The 15,957-nt window shown below is 35.9% G+C and overlaps 1 pseudogene; it reads right to left on the reverse strand.

Annotated features, from left to right (window-relative positions):
* Window positions 1-6,579: 6,579 nt before the first annotated feature.
* Window positions 6,580-7,160, reverse strand: LOC131424762 (golgin subfamily A member 7-like; annotated as a pseudogene).
* Between the last annotated feature and the right edge of the window lie 8,797 nt (window positions 7,161-15,957).

The following is a 15,957-nucleotide window of genomic DNA, read 5'->3' on the forward strand; positions in this document are numbered from 1 at the left end:
CCAGGGGATGGTGCTGGGCCTAACCTGGGCTCCCCCACAGGTGGTGGGGGCAGTCCTAGGCCTGGGTCAGGGCTCTCCTGCCAGGTGGCAAAGGTGGTCTTATGCTAGGGCCTGGGCTCCAGAGTGGATCTGCTAGTCAGCGGGACGGACCTGGGGCTAACTTAGGCCTGGACTCCTGCACGAGTGGCAGGGGGCAGTCCTAGGCCGGTGGCGGTGGAGGCGGTCCTGGGCTGGGGCCTGAGCTCCAGCATGATTCTCCATTTTCTCTCTTAAAATTTTATTTTTTTACTTTTTAACATTTTTAAATTGACAAATAAAAATTGTATATATTTATAGTGTACAAAGTAAAGTTTTGACATTTGTATACAATGTGAAATAAAGCTCATTAGCATTCATCATCTCAATATTTATAATTTCTTTTATATTTATAAATATTTATAATTTTTATAAATATTTATAATTTCTTAAATGTTATGAAACATTTAAGATCAATTCTTAGCAATTTTCAAGCATATAGTACCATGATGACATTATCTTTTTATTTAATATCTCTTCCTTATTCTCTCTAATAATTCCTTGTTCAACTACTTTAAATTCTCCACTTAAGATTCTTTAGACTTTCACAGTTCTATAAGTTGGTACCATAGATCATGGGGAGGGCCACCTTGTGGGTATTAACCTTCAGGAGACGTTTTTCTTTCTGTTTCTTCATTTTGCATCAGGATGGGGTAGGAAAGTTTACTTTTCATGTACTTTCTGTGTGGTAGAGTTTAGTTCTTTTCCTCCTCTACAGGATGTCTCAGCTTTATGCAGCTATTTTACATCACAGTCTCTAGTTTGGGAGGCCTTGGGCTTCATCACTCTGTACCTCTCTCTCGTGGTATTGGGGATCGAACCCAGGCATGTCCTCCACTGACCTACATCCCCAGCCCTTTTTATTTATTTTGAGCAGGATCTCACTAATTTTTTAATGCTGGTCTTCAATTTGTGATCCTTCTGCCTCACCCTCCCCATTCCTAGGATTACAGGTATGTGCCACTAGGCATACACTACTATGTCACTCTTTATCACCACCACCACCCTTTCTCTTTGGTACCAGGGATTGAATCCAAGGGCACTTAACCACTGAGTCACATCCCCAGCCCCTTTTATTTTTTGAGACAGGGTCTCACTAGGTTGCTTACATGCTTCTAAGTGGCTGAGGCTGGCTTTGAACCTGCAACCCTTCTGCCTCAGCCTCCTGAGCCACTGGAATTACAGGCATACACCACCATGCATGGCCCTTCATCATCGCTCTTAATGTAATACCTTCCCCTGGCAGACAGAGAAGTAGTAGCTTAGTGACTCCAGGAATGCACAGGAAACTTCACAGGAAGTTAGGTTTGTTATTTGCCTATTCCCTTCCCTAGGAATTTTAGCAAGGTAAGTGACTTATGCACAGATATTCTGAGTGGACTTGGTTGGTTAAAATGGGCAAAAGAGATGGCAGTTGTTCCAAAGCCATGATTATCAGAATCTTACACTCAAGGAAAGCTTCTTCCATTCAAATGATAGATATCTGTGGGGAGGTTGTGGTGGGTGGGTGGTGGGTATTTAACTTTAGATGTAGCTCAAAGTTACTTGATTCCTCTTTTGATGAAGAAACAGTCAATTTTTGGAAGGATGTACCTATTTAAACTTGACATGCCATCATCCATACAGAAAAAACAGGGCTCTATAAAAAGGTTAAATGGAAACTTTTATTTCTATTCTAGGAAAGCATTCTGAACATATGAAAACCTATTGCTTAGAGGATGATATGTAATCTCAAGCCTTTCTCCTCTTTAGAATTGTGTTTATACTGGCTAAAACTATTCATGTAATTTATGGCAGAAATAATTTGTAAGTGTAGTTTTTATCCTTTGTTAGCAATACTTAATAGTTTCTATAAATATTTCAGAATGTCGATAAAATACCACTTACCACTTGATTCCATTTATTTTGGTTGCATGTGCCAATGATATTTGATCATCTCTAAAAATAATTTTCTTGCAGAGATTTTTTAATTTGTTCTTTTTAAATATACATGAGAGTAAAGTGTATTTTGACATATTATACACACATGGAGTATAATTTCCCATTCTTGTGGTTATACAAGATGCGGAGTTACACTGGTCGTGTATTCATATATGAACATGGGAAAATTATGTTCAATTCATTCTGTCTTTCCTGTTCCCATCCCTCCCTTATTGTGTGTAAGCATCCACATATCAGAGAGAACATTTGGCCTTTGATTTTTTGGTATTGGCTTCTTTCACATAGCATGATGGTCTCCATTCCATCTACTTACCAGCAAATGCCATCATTTCATTTTTCTTTATGGCTGAGTAATACTCCATTGTGTATATATACCACATTTTCTTTATTCATTCATCATTGAAGGGCACCTAGGTTGGTTCCATAGCTAAGCTATTGTGAATTCAGTTGCTATAAACATTGATGTGACTGCGAGACTATAGTATGCTAATTTTAAGTCCTTTGAGTATATACTGAAGAGTAGGATATTTGGGTCAAATGGTTGTTCCATTCCAAGTTTTCTGAGGAATCTTCCATACTACTTTCCATAGTGGTTGCATCAATTTGCAGGCCCACCAGCAATGTATGAGTGTACCATTTTCCCCACATTGTTGCCAACACTTATTATTGCTTGTATTCTTGATAATTGCCATTCTGACTGGAGTAAGAAGAAATCTCAGTGTAGTTTTAATTTGCCTGTCTCTAATTGCTAAATATTTTCCAAATATTTGTTTACCATTCATATTTCTTCTTCTGTGAAGTATCTGTTTAGTTCCTTAGCCTATTTATTGGTTTTTTTTTTTGGGGGGGGGGGTTAGGTTTTTTTGAGTTCTTTATGTATCATAGAGAGATTAGTGCAGGTGGCAAACATTTTCTCCAATTCTGTAGGCTCTCTCTTCATGTTCTTGATTGTTTTTTTTGTTGTGAAGAAGCCTTTTAGTTTGATGCCATCCCATTTATTGATTCTTGATTTTATTTCTTGACTTTAGGAGTCTTATTGAGAAATTCAGTTCCTAAGCCAACGTGATGGAGAGTTGAGCCTACTTTTTCTTCTAGTAGGCACAGGGTCTCTGGTCTAATTCCTAGGTTCTTGATCCACTTTGAGTTGAGTTTCATGCAGAGTGAGAGATAGGGGTCTAATTTCATTTTATTACTTACAGATTTCTAGTTTTCCTAGCACTGTTTGTTGAATAGGATATCTTTTCTCCAATGTATGTTTATGTGCCTTTGTCTAATATGAGATAACTGTATAAGTGGGTTTGTCTCTGTGTCTTCTCTTCTGTACCATTGGTCTTTCTGCCTGTTTTGGTGCCAATACCATGCCATTTTTGTTATTATAGCTTTGTAGTATAATTTTAAAGTCTGGTATTGTGATGCCCTCTGCTTCACTTTTCTTGCTAAGTATTGCTTTGGCTATTCTGGGCCTCTTATTTTCCCAAATGAATTTCATTACTGCTTTTTGTATTTCTATGAAAAATGTCATTGGAACCTTAATAGGAATTGCATTAAATCTGTATAGTGCTTTTGATAGTATGGCCATTTTGACAATATTCTGCCTAACCAAGAATGTGGAAGATCTTTTCATCTTCTAAGGTCTTAGATTTCTTTCTTTAGTGTTCTGTAGTTTTCATTGGAGAGGTCATTCACCTCTTTTGTTAGATTGATTCCTAAGTATTTTATTTTCTTTGAGGCTATTGTGAATGGGATAGTCTTCCTAATTTATTTTTCAGTTGATTCATCACTGATGTTTAGGAACACAATTGATTTATGGCTGTTAATTTTATATCCTGTTACTTTGCTAATTCATTTATGAGTTCTTGAAGTTTTCTGTGGAGCTTTTTGGGTCTTCTAAATACAGAATCAGCAAATAGCGATAGTTTGAGTTCTTCCTTTTGTATTTGTATCCCTGTAATTTCTTTCATCTGTCCAATTGCTCTGGCTAGAGTTTCAAGGACTATGTTGAATAGAAGTGATGAAAGAGGGCATCCCTGTCTTGTTCCATTTTTTAGGGGCAATGCTTTCAATTTTTCTCCATTTAGAATGATGTTGGCCTTAGGCTTAGTATAGATAGCTTTCACAGTGTTGAGGTATGTTCCTAGTATCCCTAGTTTTTCTAGTGTTTTTGACATGAATGAATGGATGATGTATTTTGTCAAGTGCTTTTTCTGCATTTATTGAGATAACCATGCAATTCTTGACTTTATGTCTGTTGATGTGATGAATTATAATTATTCATTTCCATATGTTGAACCAACCTTGCATTCCTGGGATAAACCTCACTTGATCATGGTGCACTATCTTTTAAATATGTTTTTGTGCAAAATTTGACAATATTTTATTAAAAATTTTTACATCTCTGTTTATTAAGGATATTGGTCGAAAGTTTTCTTACCTTAATGTGTCTTTATCTGGTTTTATCTGGTGATACTAGTCTCATAGAATGAGTTTGGAAGGGTTTCCTCCTTTTCTATTTTATGGAATAATTTGAGGAGAACTGGTATTAGTTCTTCTTTGAGGTCTGGTAGAACTTGGCTGATTTTCTGTCTGGTCTTGGGCTTTTCATTATTGGTAGGCTTTTGATGGGTCTTCAATTTAATTGTTTGAAATTGATCTGTTGAAATCATGTATATTTTCCTGATTCATTTTGGGTAGGTCATGTATCTGTAGAAATTTGTCAATATCTTCAAGATTTTTCTATTTTATTAGAGTATAGATTTTCAAAATAGTTCCTGATTATTGTCTAATTCAGTAATGTCTTTTATGATATTTCCTGTTTCATCATTAATTATAATTGTTTTGCGTTTTCTTTCTTTCTTTTCATTAGCTTGGCTAAGGATTTATCAATTTTATTTATTTTTTCAACTTTTAGTTTTATTATTTTTTTAAAAAATTGTTTGTTTTAATTTCAGTGATTTTTGTCTCTGATTTTGATGATTTCCTGTCTTCTGCTTTTGGTGTTGATTTTGTCTTCTTTTTCTAGACCTTTGAGGTGTAATGTTAGGTTATTTACTTGGTGACTTTCTATTCTTTTAATAAATGAGCTTAATGCAATGAATTTTCTTCTTAGAACTGTCATCATAGTGTCCCAGGGATTTTGATATATTGTATAACTATTCTCATTTACCTCTTAAGTTTTTTTTTTTTTTAATTTCATCCCTGATTTCTTATCCATTTGCCATTCGATAGGGTATTATTTAGTCTCCAGGTGTTAGAGTAGCTTCTATTTTCTGTCATTGATTTCTGATTTTATTCCATTATTATCTGATAGGATGCATATCATTTTTTTTTTGTATTTGCTTAGATTTGCTTTATGGCATAAGATATGGTATATTTTAGGGAAGGATCCATGTGCTGCTGAGAAGAAAGTGTATTCAGTCATTAATGGATGAATTATTCTATATATGTCTGTTAAGTCTAAATTATTAATTGTATTTTTTAGTTCTGTGTTGGAATCACTTTTGGTTCACAGCTAGTAGCTATGAGCAGCTCAGAGTGCTAGGAAAACCTACGCTCATACAGGTCTGACAGGAACACCTGCAGGACGGGGCACTCTGCCCTACCAAGCCTTCTGTGAAACCACACCCTCAGCACTTGTGGTCAGCGTTGCCAAGTTACCAGACTACCAGGTTAGGAAACCGAGAGTCAAATGCTTCAGGGCATGTAACCCCCCAACTCAGAGCCCCCCTCCCTTAGGACAAAGACCCTTCCAGACTGCTTCCATCATGACAGCAATATTTAGTGCTTCCTCATAGTGTGGTTACATTAGGCATAAGATGATTGGCTTATAGATGTTAAGAATCTATAAATCATAAAGTTGCCAGTAGGGTTAAAAATTAGCAATATACAGTACTATGCCTATCAATTTTTTTTCCTCATAAGTTATATTTATAACAAAACTATAATTAAAATATTTGCTATACTTGCTTATTACACATTCAGGGACACAGCAGGGACATATGTGTTTGATGGTTTAGCATTCACCTTATTGTGCTTACTTATTTGTGTAATGAACAAGCAACACATACCACATCTTTCCAACATTCAAGGTATTGCAATAATAACATAAAAGTCTCCAAAGAAAATAACTGGAAATTGCATCCAATGCTGCTTTAATTAGATATAACTGCTATAGTAAAACAAATAATATTATACAGTAGTTTTTCAATGAGCTTCGGCTTGAAAACTGAACAACAGAAATCAATCTCAAGATTTGAATCATGGCAAAACTGGTAGTTCTTTGAAATCTGGGAAATGCATCAGCATAACCACAGACATAGTCTATCCCTCAACTGGAAAAAAGCCATTTATTAATTTGGGGGAATAAGACTGAACATTCACTAATATAAACTCGATGAAGTCTAAAGCCACCTGGAAAACTGGCCCAAGGAATGAATAGATTTCATGGTACTGGTGGCAAGTAAGAAATAAATAAAACTTTGCATTGGGCTGACCAGTTGCATATTTCATAATCACTTTGAATAAAAAAAAATGTGAAATGCTTCATTGTGTTTTCTCAGAAACGAATCAAAAGATTACAGAATCCTACACAATTTAGACACAAAGTGGATGCTGAGTGACTAGAGGTCACTCCAGGCGTGGAATTTTAGAAAGTTAGTCCTTGGAGTAAATGGCACCGTGGCTCTGGCAGCAGATACAAAGGAATGATGCTCTGGAGAGGAGGTAGGGACACTCTGGGATCAGCCAGTGGGTAGATGAGGGTCCCAGCTGGATGTGGGATCTTCTCATAATGAGTTTCCATACATAAGAAGATGGTATATGCTGTTAAACAAGCCAAACAGCCTTCAAGATACGATGGGCCCCCAAGCTTCTCTGCTTCTGCAAGAAGGTTATTGAGAGTTCGAACTGTCTCTTCAAACTGCTGCCTATCAATCCGGTTCTCCAGCTCCGCGGGGAACTTATTCTGGAAGGGCAGCGTGTACCACTGCTGTAGTCTCCTTGAATGAATACCTTCCCGAACACGGGCGCCTGCTGCGGCCTCATGGCCGGGACAGAACCGGCTGCGCTGCGAGTTCGGGGAGTTGGGGAGTAGGCACCATGGGTCAGATCCCCGGCCTGGACCCGGGACTCTGGCCCGCCTGCCCTTCGGACCCACCCACCACCCAAAGAAGCCCAAGGCCTCCCCCTCGCCGCTCCCCTTCACCCATGCTGTCGCAGCGGGCTCTCAGTTACTGCCCCTGCCCAGGCCCCGCGCCCCCTCATCCCGGTTCGGCCCAGGAAACACCAACCCTAAGAATAAATTTTACAGGATAACACAGCATCTGCTGTACACACACACACACACACACACACACACACACACCCCTATGGAACTGTGCCATGCCATCAATGTAGTTTTCATTTATTTTATTTATTTATATTTTTTTTCTGGCAGTAGTTTAACCTGCTCTGGTAACACACCTTCCATTGTCAATATTTTAAAAACTAGGCAGGACAGAGTCATCCCTGAACCAGTCATATAATGTAATGGAGGACACACACAGCTGCAGCAACACCTGGTAATTATTTTTTTTTTTTTTTAAGAGAGAGAGGAGAGAAAGAGAGAGATAATTTTTAAATATTTATTTTTCAGTTTTCGGTGGACACAATATTTTATTTTTATGTGGTGCTGAGGATAGAACCCAGCGCCCCACACATGCCAGGCAAGCGCATTACCGCTTGAGTCACATCCCCAGCCCTTAATTTGTTTTTGACAGCTCCAGTTTACACAGGAAGGTATGAACCACACTTGAGCAAAGATCTTATATAAGTTTGTTTGTTTGTTGTGAATTTTTTTTTATGAAATAGCATAAAGTACTAGATGGAGAATCAAAGCCAACATCACCCCTTCCTTAGTAAAGCAGTAGCTCAAGGTGTCTGCTGTCCTTTGAAGTAAAAACTCAAGTCAGTGTTTTATCACCAGATGGAAGAAATATTAGATTAGTAAGTTCTTATGATATAGTGTGGTAGAATGAGTTGAAAATATAGACTTGCTTATAAGAAGGAAGAGCCCAAGTTAATTTTTAAAATTTTTATTTTTATACTACTGAGGATTGAACTCAGAGATCCTTTGCCACTGAGCTACACACCTAGCCCATTTTTTATTTTTCAGTTTGAGGCAGGGTCTCACTAAGTTGATGAGGCTGACTTTGGTCCTGCTTTAGCCTTCAGAGTTGCTGGGATATAGGATGTGCCACTTACTTTTTTTTTTTTTTTAAGAGAGAGAGAGAGAGAGAGAGAGAGAGAGATTTTTAAAATATTTATTTATTTTTATTTATTTATTTATTTTTAGTTTTTCGGCGGACACAACATCTTTGTTTGTATGTGGTGCTGAGGATCGAACCCAGGCCTCACGCATGCCAGGTGAGTGCACTACCACTTGAGCCACATCCCCAGCCCTGCCATTTACTTTTAATGAGCAAATGGAGCACAGGACAGCTATCACATTTATCTCAGAGTTTCTGAAACCACCTTTTTTACAACAGTTTTTTGTTGGATAGTGTGGTGATTCTTGTTGTTTTTGTTATCCAACTCGGGTTCCACAAATACCACTCAGGTAACGAATTTCCTCCTGAAGTTGATGGGGCTTTGGTATGTTCCCTGAGTCCCCCAAGGCGTTTCTTGAATTGTGTGGGACTGACTAAACCCTTTCTCTAATTCCACTTCAGGCCCTTGGTTTCCCTTTTCTCTTTAGTACCCCACGGCCTCAGGTCTTCCAGAGCAGCTGGAAGGGTGTTAGGATTATGTTTAAACCTCCCTAAACTGAAATGGAATGTATAAAATGGAAAGTACTGAAGGTTGTGGGCCTTTTATCCTCTCTTAGTCTTATGTCCTCATTTTCTCATTTTCAAGGTCAGCCTTTTTAAAAGCACAGTTTAAAGCTATGCTACTTAAGGTAGTAATATTTTTTTCCTATAGACCTGTCAGAATGTTATTTGATACTTTCATTAGGAGCACATTTATATATGTTTACTTGAACTTTGAAAGTAATTTTACTTGCTGAATCTAGGTGGGTTAGTGTATTCCCTAAGTATTTATCTGAAGGTGTTATTGAACCCAGGGCCCTTATACATGCGAGGCAAGCACTTTATCCTGAGCTACACCCCCAGCACTTGATGAAGTTATTGTCAAAAGCCTATGGTATGTCATTGATTTTCAGTTAAAACTTGGAGGGCTGGGGCTGTAGCTCAGTGGTAGCACACTTGCCTGGCATGTGTGAGGCACTGGGTTCGATTCTCAGCACCACATATTAATAAATAATAAATAAAGTAAACTATGGTTTACATATGGTTTGAGTATGTACATAAGGGTTTATGTATGGTGGCTTAGTCTTCAGTTTGGCCTAGAAAGACCTAGTGGGAAGACTTAGGTTAATTGGATGCATGTCTTTGGAAAGGATTGTGAGACTCCAGTGTCTCTTTGGCTTCCTATTTTGAGATAGGATATCTTTTTCCCACACATCCTCCTACTCTTGTTATACCATCTTCCATGAGATCCTCACTTGAGCTGAACCAATGCTGGTACCTTGCCCTTGCATCTCTAGAACTGTTAACTAAATAACCCTCTTTAAAAATAAAATTAGCCAGCTTTGGGTGTTTCATCACAGTAATAAAAATTGAATTTCTACAGCCTCTATTTTCCATTTACATATTTTTTTCTGTTATTTACAAGGGTAGGTTATGATCATTATAACTAATAAAAATTACAAAATTTTAAGTAAAAATTAGTGATGTCCTCCAACTTCATTTGCAGTAACTTAGTGTTAATATTCTAGAATGTTTCCACTAATTTTCTTTAAAACATGCACACACACACACACACACAAACACACACCCCAGCTACACACAGACACGACAGATAAACCATGACTCCTACATGGGGAGTCATGGTTATTTGTTTTTGTAAAATGAGGATTATAATATACAGATTCTATTGCAAATTTCCTTTCTTATTTTAACAATGTACATTTACCTCTGGAATGATAGTTGTAGATCCAAACTCATTTTAAAAATTTAAAGTATGGACTGAGGTTGTGACTCAGCAGTAGAGCACTTGCCTCGCATGTGCAAGACCCTGGGTTCAGTCCTCAGCACCACATAAAAAATAAATAAATAAAATAAAGTATTGTGTCCAACTACAACTAAAAATAAATATTAAAAAAATTAAAGATGTGGGTCAGCAATATGGAAGAATATGAGACTCCTGATTATCCCTCCTTCCACAGATGCAGTAAATACCTACACCCGAATCAGTTCTCCCTAAGGGAAAGCTAGAATCCAGTTGTAAGATTCCTACACACTGGGCAACTATGAAAACATCCACATCAAAATGGATAGAAAAGTAGAGACAGACTTGTGTATTAACCTCACCCTGAGTATAGCACCTTACAAGGTTGTTAAGTAGCAACGTGAAAATATGTGAAAATGTGAAACTCACTGGTAATAGTGTATAGTCAAACTCATAACACTCTTATACTTTACTGTTGGTATAAAAATAATATCTTTAATATGAATATTAAAGACAAAACTATTGAAAACCATTATACCTACAATAATTTGTTAAGGGACATAAACTATATAAAAAATACAAAATGTGTCATCAAAAACAAATTGGCACTGGGCATGGTAGTGCATGCCTGTATTCCCAGTGACTTTGAAGTCTGAGGCAGGAGTATTGAAAGTTTGAAGCCAATCTCAGCAACGTAGGCCCCAAGCAACTTAGTGAGACTCTGTCTCAAAATAGAAAGTAAAAAGTTTTGAGAATGTAGCTCAGTGATAAAGTGCCTCTGAGTTGAATCCCTAGTGCCAAAAAGTGAGGCAAAAGAAATCAAAATAAAACAAAGCAAAACAATTGGGGGGATTATATGTGTAGTTTGTACATGTGATGAAACTTAAGTCATGATTAGCCTAAAGTAGCCTGTTATTTGTTTAAAATATTTTAGTAAGCTTCCCAGTAACCACAAAATAAAAAACCCTTAGTAGATATGTAAGCACTTAAAAAAATGGGATTCAAAGCATACCACTTTGAAATTATTAAACCACAAAAGTAGATGGAAAAGAGATGAAGATAGCAACAAAGGATCCATAAATAAATCAGAAAATGATATAAAAATTGCCAATAGTAAGTACCTATCAGTACTTGGCTTTTTTTTTCAGTAATTATTATGATGTAAATGGATTAAATTATCTAATCAAAAATCATTGAATGGCTGAATGGACTTCAAATAAGACTCAACTACATGTTGTCTTCAAGATAATCACTTCTTCTTTAAAAATATACATAGACTGATAGTGAAGAGGTAGAAAAGAATATTTCATGTAAATTGAAGCTGAAGAAAGCACGGATAAATATACTTATGTCAGAAAAAATATAATTTAGGTCCAAAACTGCAAAAAGAAATGTTATTACTTGGATATGAGGTGTTCCCAAGAAAATCCTGAGACTTGGAACTTGGGTTTTGGGCAGTGCTGGTACTCTTAAGATTATGGAGACCCTTGGAAATGAACTAAATGCATTTTGCATTGTGAGATGGACATGAGATTTTGGGGGCTGGGGCAAAATGTTATGGTTTGGATATGAGGTATCCCCCAAAGCTCCTGTGTTATTGTAGGAGGTGAAATGATAGGATTATGAGAGCCATAATCAGTTCATCTTAACTTGAATGGACTAATTGAGTGGTAATTATAAGGAGGTGAGTTGTGGCTAGATGAGGTGGATTATTAGAGGCATTCCCTGGAAGGGTTCATCTTCCATGCAAGATGAACCCTTCCAGTGAATGCCTCTAGTAATTGCCCCTAACAACTTTGCTTCCCAGACACCATGAGAGAGCAAATTTCACTCCCATTCTCTTATGCCATAATATTCTGCCCCACTTTGGACCCAGTGTAACGGAGCGTGCCAACGATGGACTCAACCCGCTGTGAACCCCAAATAAACTTTTCCCACTCTTAAGTTGGTCCTGTTGGGTATTTTGGTTAAAGTGACATAAGGTTGACTAACACAAGAGACAAAGTTGATCATCATATAATGGTAAAGGTCAATTCATCACAGTGTTATGAGAGTATAAATCAATTGCAAGAATCTTGTAAAATTCACAAATATGTGGAAATTTTAAAAAAAATGCTCCTCAGTAACCAATGGGTAAAATAAGATATTTAAAAAGGTAATTAAAAAATATCTTGAGACAAATGGAGACACAAAATACCAAAACTCATGGGGTACAATAAAAGCAGCCCTGAGAGGAAATTTTATAGCAATAAATGGCTACATGAAAAATGAAGAAAGACCTCAAATAAAACTTAGTGTTATATCTAAGGAACTAGAAAAAGAACAAAGTAATCCCAACTTTGCCAAAGGAGAAATACAACAAAGAGCAGAAATAGACAGAACAGAGGCTGGAAAAACAATAGAAAAGATCATGAAACCAAAAGTTGCTTCTTTGAAAAGATAAGGAACATCAGCAAACTTTTGGCTAGACTAAGAGAAAAATAGAAGACTTAAGTAAACAAAATAAGAAATAAAAGAGGAGACTACTATAGAAATACAAGGGGTCATAGGACACTACTATAAACAACTATACAACCTAGAAGAAAAGGATGAATTTCTAGAAACATGCAACCTAACAATATTAAACAGAAAAAAATAGAAAATCTAATGGGTCAATAATGCATGAGTACATTAAATCAATAATAGAAATTCTCCCATCAAAGAAAAGTCCAGGGTCTGATGGTTTCATTGCTGAATTCTATCAAACTTTTAAAGAAGAAATAATACACATCTTTCTCAAATTCTTCCAAAAAATTGAAGATGAGAGAGTACTTTCAAATTCATTTATTATTTTGGGGGAGTGCTGGGAATTGAACACAGAGGTACCTTACCACTGAGCTACATCTCTAGTCCTTTTTACTTTTTATTTTGAGGCAGGGTCTTGCTAGGTTGCTTAGGGCTTTGCTAAACCGCCTAGGCTGACCTTGAACTTCAGATTCTCCTGCTTCAGCCTCCAGAGTTGCTAGGATTACAGGCATGCACCAGGGTGCTTAGCTCTTATAAAGTCATTTTATAAGTCTGACATTATCTTAATATTAAAGCCAGGCAAAGACATTACAAGAAAGAAAACTATAGGCCAGTATTCATGATAAATACAGATACAAAAATTCCGAGCAAAATATTAGCAGACTGAATTAAAGAGCCCATTAAAAAGATCATTTACCATGTCAAATGGGATTTTTCCCATGGATAAAAGGATAGTTCAACATATGTAAATCAGTAAATGTGATCCACCTCATTAACAAAAATAAAGGACAAAAATCACACCATCATCTCAGAAAAAAAAGTGATAAAATTTAATATCTGATCATGTTAAAAACCTCTCAAAAATAGGTGTAGAAAGAATATACCTCAATACAATAAAGGCCATATATGATCATACTCACTGGTAAAAAGTTGGAAGCTTTTTCTTTCAGATCAGGAATAAGACAAGGATGCACACTCAGTAGTGGAAGTTCTAGCCAGAGCAATTAGGTAGGGAAAAGAAGTAAAAGTTATCCACAGAAAAGGAAGAAGTGGAATTGTCTTTGCTCATGATATGATCATATATAGAGAAAATCCTGAACACTCCATCAAAATATTTTATTACTGATAGACAAATTCAGTAAAGTTGTAGACTGCAAAATCAACATACAAAAATCAGTAGCATTTCTATATGGTAACAATGAACTATCTACAAAAGAAATTAAGAGAACAATTCTATTTATAATTGCAGCAAAATACTTACTAAATTTAACCAAAGAGATAAAAGATCTGTACAATAAAAAGCAGAAAAAAAAATTGAAGACGAAAATAAATGGAAAGATAAACCATGTTTATGGAATGAAGGAATTATTTATTGTTCAAATGGGCATATGGCTCAAAGTCATCAGATTCAATGAAATTCCTAAATTCCAATATCATTTTCACACACACACACACAAAATGCTAAAATGCATATGCAGTCAGAAAGACCCTGATTAGACAAAGCAATCTTGAACAAAGACAGAAAAGCTGCAGGCATCATACTCTATGATTTCAAAATATTATGTGAAGCTATTGTAATCAAAACAGCATGGTACTGGAATAAACACACACACACACACACACACACACACACGCCAGTGCAACAGAAATGGAAGCACAAAATAAGACCAAGTATTTATGATCATGCAGTTTTAGAAAAGGTAGCATGAACACACAGTGGAGGAAAGGACAGTCTTTTCATAAATAGTGCTGGGAAAACTGGATATACACGTGTAGGACAGTAAAATTGAACTCATCTCACACTACATATAAAAATTCAACTCAAAATGGATAAAGGACTTAAGCATGAGGTGTGAAACAATAAATTTACCAGAAGAAAATACAGGGAAAAATCTCCACAAAATTACTGTAGGTCATGATTTTTTGGATAAGACTCAAAGCACAGACAGCAAAAGCAAAAATAGGCAAAGGATTTCGGTAAACTAAACAGTTTTTGCACAGACATGGAAACAATCAACACAGTGTGGAGACAACAATTGAAAATCAATATTTGAAAACTATACATCTGATAAAGGGCTAATATTCAAAATCTATAAGGAATACAAACAACTAAAAAGCAAGAAAACCATTTGATTGAAAAAAATGGACCAATGATTTGAACAGACATTTCTTAAAAAAAGAGATATGCATGACCTTCAGACATATGAAAAATGCTCAATACTTTAATCTTCAGGTAAATGTGGATTAAAAACCACAATGAGATGTTACTTCATACCCATTAGATTGGCTGTTATCAAAAAGGTGAATAATAATCTGACCTAACAACCCACTTTTGTGTTTATATATCCAAAGGACTTGAAATGGGCATGTTGAAGAGGTATCTGTTTTTGGAGATATTTGCATTCTCATATACATTTCAGCATCATTTACAATAATCAAGATATGAAAGCAATATAAATATCTACTAATGGATGAATAAATAAATAAAATGTGGCATATATATACATATATACACTTATTTTATACACACACACACACACACACACACACACATCTGACTACTATGCAACCTTAAAGAGAAATTCTGTAATTTATGACAACATGGATGGAATTGGAGAACATTATGCTAGGTAAAGTAAGCCAGGCACAAAAGACAAATACTATATGACCTTTCTTATATGTGAAGTCTAGAAAAATCAAACTCACAGAAATAAAGAGTAGAAAGGTGGTTACCAGAGTCTGAGGGGAGAAGGAGGGATAATGAAATGGAAGATATTGACCAAAGGGGACAGAGTTTTTGTTAGGTCAAGGAATATATTTTAATGATCTTTTGTACTGTATGGTGACCACAGTTAACAATAGTATATAAATTTACTGAAAGAATAGATTTTAATATTCTCCCCACAAAATTATGTTAGTGAGGTAATAGATATATTAATTAACTTAATTGAAACTTTCTACAATGTATATATAAAATCAAACATCATTTTGTACCACATAAATATACACATTATTTGTAAATAAAAAATAAAAAATTATGTTAATGTAAGTATCCTAATCAAACTAAGTACAAGATAGGGATTTTAAAGTTGGCTAAAAAATAAAACATTCAATTATGGAGTGCCTGAAAGATACCCTCTTTAAACATAAAGGCACAAATAAGCTAAACATAAATGGAAGAAAAATATTAGACCAAACTGCCCTGGATCAAAATATAACAAACATGGCTATGATTTCAAGCAAAAAAGATTTCAGAGGAAAGAGTATTCTCAGGGAATATTAATGAATTCTCAAGGAATTATCATTAAACTCTGGCTATCTCAGTTCTCTCTTTTTGGGAATATTTCAAACTAACTCCTTCTTTTTCTTTTTGAATCTGATGATCTCTTTGCC

This window comes from Marmota monax, unplaced genomic scaffold, assembly GCF_021218885.2.
Source record: "Marmota monax isolate L192 unplaced genomic scaffold, Marmota_monax_Labrador192_F-V1.1 WCK01_AAM20220418_F8-fsc00741, whole genome shotgun sequence".
Classification (NCBI taxonomy): Eukaryota; Metazoa; Chordata; class Mammalia; order Rodentia; family Sciuridae; genus Marmota; species Marmota monax.